Raw genomic sequence first — 4,608 nt, 5'->3', positions numbered from 1 at the left:
AGATGCTTGGGTGTGTTTCTCCATGATGGTTCTCACAGAACAAGTGAATCAAAATGAGGCTGTATTATATTCACAGTGATGAAGCCATCTCCAGATTCCTTTACTTTAAGCCTTATAAACATCATGGTCCCATTATATGGTCCCATTAGCTTATATGTCTCTCTAATAAATTGACTTTCTCACTGTGGCTGAGCACAGTAGTACACACCTTTAATCCCATCACTTGAGAGGCAGAGGCAGGTGAATGTCTGTGACATGAGGCCAGTCTGGACTACTTAGTGAGTTTCAGAGCAGCTGGGGCTACAGAGAGACCCTGTCTTATTTCACCTTTGCTCCATTGCATATGCATTAGCTTTTCAATATAATTACTAAAATAGATCTCACATCCTCCCTTCATTTAAAGTCCCTGTTAGAATCAGAATATTGTACAACTACAAATAATTTCAAAATGGATATAATCAGTCAAAATCACAGAGCTCATTCCATGGGAAAAGGTTGTTTATCAAAGGCCATTATTATTTGTTATTGTTGTTGGTTTCTTTTTGCTTTGTTTTGAGACCAATTCTCCCTGTAGCCCAACCTGGCCTAGAATCTGACCAGGCTAGCCTCTGCCTCCTGAGTACTGGGATTAAAGATGAGCACCACCAGGCCTGGTGCTGTTTTTGATTTTTGTTTTTTGTTTTGTTATAAGACAGGATCCCTCAATAGCCCCAGCTGCCTTGAAACTTGCTGTGTAGACCAGACTCACCCACACTCACAAAGTTCCATCTGCCTCTGCCAATTCAGTGCTGGGATAGAAGTGTGTGTCTGTTGGGGAACCCTGCTGTTAAGGTCGCAATGGAGCTGGGCGCTAAATGGAGGACTCCTTTCTCAGCGGGGCTTCCTGCGTGCCACCATGACTGGACAACTGCCACTATATTATGACAAATAGTAAGAGGTCAATTATTAGAAAGACATAGAATTTAACAGGACTATATAATTTTCATGTTTAGAACACATAAAAATATCTTTATAAGAGTAACAATCTTTAAAACATACTACGTCAAAAAAAAAGAAAGAAGCAAGGCATTACCTAAAAATGTGATTTCTATTGTCAGGGTACGCCAGATAATGGTATTTGTTCCACACTGTAAAAATTAATGTTGTTATTGTTACTATTCTTTAAGAAGTAGTTTATTTGATTGTATAGAATACAATCTTTTTAAGTTATTTCAATTAACAACAGAAGATATATATGTGTGTATATATACATACCTATTTTTTCCTCATTCTAATATTGGTGAGAATTCTGTTTACAGTTCTGTTGTGGCACTGAAAACAATTTTACCATAGTTTTTTTAAATCATGTTCAAGTAAAAGATGGGGGGAAAAAAGGGATGATATAATGATTTACAAGTATTTGTCTACAATTTGACTTTTTTAAAGGACATATTTTAATTCCCCTCAATACTTGATAGACACAAGGTGATCTATACCATTAAACTTTCAAAACAGAGGTTTTCCAAAGTGTAAAGAACTTGATTGGCTTGAAAAGCCTTGAAAGGTAGAGTGAGTTCCACCTTTTAGACCATAAAGACCACAGGAATGTTAAGTTTAGTATTCTAGTAGGGACTCTGCTTACCAGAACCAACCTATTTCAGTTCACAAAGACCAGAGTACAAAAAGACCCCTGCCCTGTTAAAAAAAAAAAAAAAGTAAAATAAGCATCCATTTGAAACATCAAAAAAAGGGCAAAGCTTCTGAGAATTCTTGGTTGTTTACAAACTCAACATTCTAATGTTTTCATCAAAAGCTTATTCTGGGAAGTAAATGAAGTAATCTTTTTGGAAAGTAATAGGATTTTTTTTCTCATGAGATTCCCCTACTGAGAGGTGGCCACTTTTTAAAATCACCCGGCCACGTAGGATGATACCTAGAGTCCCATCTGCTTGAGACAAATAAATAATAAATGAAGATGGTATTTGAGTCTGAAAAAAAATCATCTGTGAGGTCAGAAACCTCCTTTTTGTGATCTCTATAAGATGTGTCATGCAGAAACAAAAGTTAAAAGTTGGGAGCTTGACCACACACTCCATTCTGGCTCATAAACTGAAAGTGTCTACTAATCCAACACCAACACCTCAGGGGAGTGTCTCTCCTTTCCTTCCTTCTTTCCTTCCTTCCTTCCTTCCTTCCTTCCTTCCTTTTTCTTTCTTTCTTTCTTTCTTTCTTTCTTTCTTTCTTTCTTTCTTTCTCTTTCTTTCTCTTTCTTTCTTTCTTTCTTTCTTTCTTTCTTTCTTTCTTTCTTTCTTTCTTTCTTTCTTTCTTTCTTTCTTTCTTTCTTTCCTTCCTTCATGGCCTATGTTCTCTCGCCACACCAGGACAGCTGAGAGTCAGAAATCCCGAGATGAAAAGTTAGCATTCCTCCTAAGCACAAACCTGCAGCTAAGCTGGTATTTTGTATTGATTTTTCCTGAAGCCTGTAATCTTGAAAGCTTGTAACAGAGGATGAGGTAAATATCATTTTATTTGCTCAAATAAGTTTAGATTAGATTGAGATGAAAAAGTAGGGACAGGCCAAATTAGGACTGAAAGCAACAATTATAGATTATTGTTTCCATGGGTAACTAGAATAGGTTATTTCACTGATAAAAAGGTTTATGGAAAGAAAGAATCAGTGATTTTTTTCTTAAATTTTCAGAGATAAATGAATAAAAGGAAACTGTGAAATTAATGTTATTTCTGAGTCTGAAAATAATCAATAGCTCAAATCAAAGCAAAACCAATACTCCTTCAGATATGGACCCTCTACAATGCAAAGAGTGGCAGCCAGCAATGTACATGACCATATGCTGTTTCAAAAACCTCTGAAGAGTAAAATGTAGGAATCATAGAATGAGCTCAAAAATTAATTCCCTCAATCAGATGATTTCAGCAAGAAAATGTGTACAAGACCATTCAAATGATGTTGACAGTGGGGCATGGAATTTAAAAGGTTTAATCATGTCTCATCTCGAAGTTTGTTTTATTTCTTCCATCTTCTGAGCACTTCAAACATAGAAGCTGTTTTTCCATCTTTAGATCAGTAACTCTGAATGTTCTACCTGTCATTCTGTGGTGACTAGCATGGCTAGATGTCATACCATGATTGTTTGCACTTTCATTCTTTCACATTAAATGGCAGTCATTCGGTCCTTTTGATTTGTTTCTTTCATTTAGCCGTGAAGTTTTTACACTAGAATCTCATTAAAGCTGAACTAGTGTACTGCTGTCAAAAAACTAATGGAAAAAAGTTTAAAAGTGAAATGTGTCCCCTATATTGTCACTCCTGGAGAAGTTGCATTTATCAAGATTTCACAAATTTAGCTCTTTGATTCATGTTTTATTGAGTCTGCTTGTCTTTTAGTTTCTCTCTTCCTTTTCATCTACAAATGAAGAAAATCCAAAAAAACTAGTTTTGTTTGTGTAAAAAGGATGGAAATGTTTAAAAATATTTATCTTACCTTATATTATGTGTATGTTTATGTGCATGCACATCATAAACAACATAACAGCTTTTGACACATTTCAACATCAACAGAGATTCTGTTCTAACAAGACAGGTTGCAATTAAAGATGCGTCAAAAAATAAATGAGTTCAAATGAATATCCTAATGGCTTTATTGTGGATTTATCTATAGCAAGCTCCAATTTTCTTTCATAATGAAGAAAATAGATTTTCTCATAAAGCAAATAACTTATGACCAACTTAGTCATATCAATTATAACTAAAATCAAAATTACTGAGAATGAGAGTTATTAAATTGCATAGGATTTACTTATGCATAAGTATGTCCCATTTTGTTCAGAAAAAATATCATCTGGGTCATATTCATATAATCTTGGCAGCACAGACAATGACAAATACACCCATTCACCATGAACCTCCTTTCATCATGTGCTGCTGCTCCTAAAGATAAGTGAAATAGATTGTGTGCAGGCTGATCCCTTTCTGAATTCCAGAAAATAAGATAAGTGTCTTCAGAATGTGGGTAAATTAATCCCAGTGAAATTATGAGCCCCTGATTAAAGATCTATCCAGAAAAGGGATAGAAATGGCAGAGGTGATTGCTGTCATTTTAAAGCTACCATTTCTATTTCTGCTGTATTTGTTCATGGATAGTATAGTATAGTTTGCTCTTAAATTCTGTTCCAAAAATGAGATATCCAATATATCTCAATTGAATTCATAGATTAAATATGGAATATTTATGATTGCTAACACGGTGCTCTTTTATTTACACAGATAGAATTTGACATTTGGAACTGCGATACAACTTTCTTGCTACTCTTGTGTTCTTTGTTTTCATCATGTATTTATAAATAATTCTAATGGCAGAGGAGTGAAAGCAAGTCTATCTGAGGTTAAAAAAAACAAAATGAAAAAATATTTTCCCTTGTTTGTCTTAAACATTTTCAGGATTAACCTTTTATAGTAATTCATATAAATTTATAACTAGTTACACAATATTAAGTTATTCCTGTGAGCCATAACCCTTGCAAGGGATAGATTAAAAATATGTCTTTTAAGCAATACCAAAATAAAATCAGGGGCTTTAAATTCAAAGTAATATACCATATTGCTTAAAG

Source organism: Nannospalax galili, unplaced genomic scaffold (genome assembly GCF_000622305.1).
Source record: "Nannospalax galili isolate Female #2095 unplaced genomic scaffold, S.galili_v1.0 scaffold102, whole genome shotgun sequence".
NCBI classification, from domain to species: domain Eukaryota; kingdom Metazoa; phylum Chordata; class Mammalia; order Rodentia; family Spalacidae; genus Nannospalax; species Nannospalax galili.
This window is presented reverse-complemented; position numbering follows the sequence as displayed.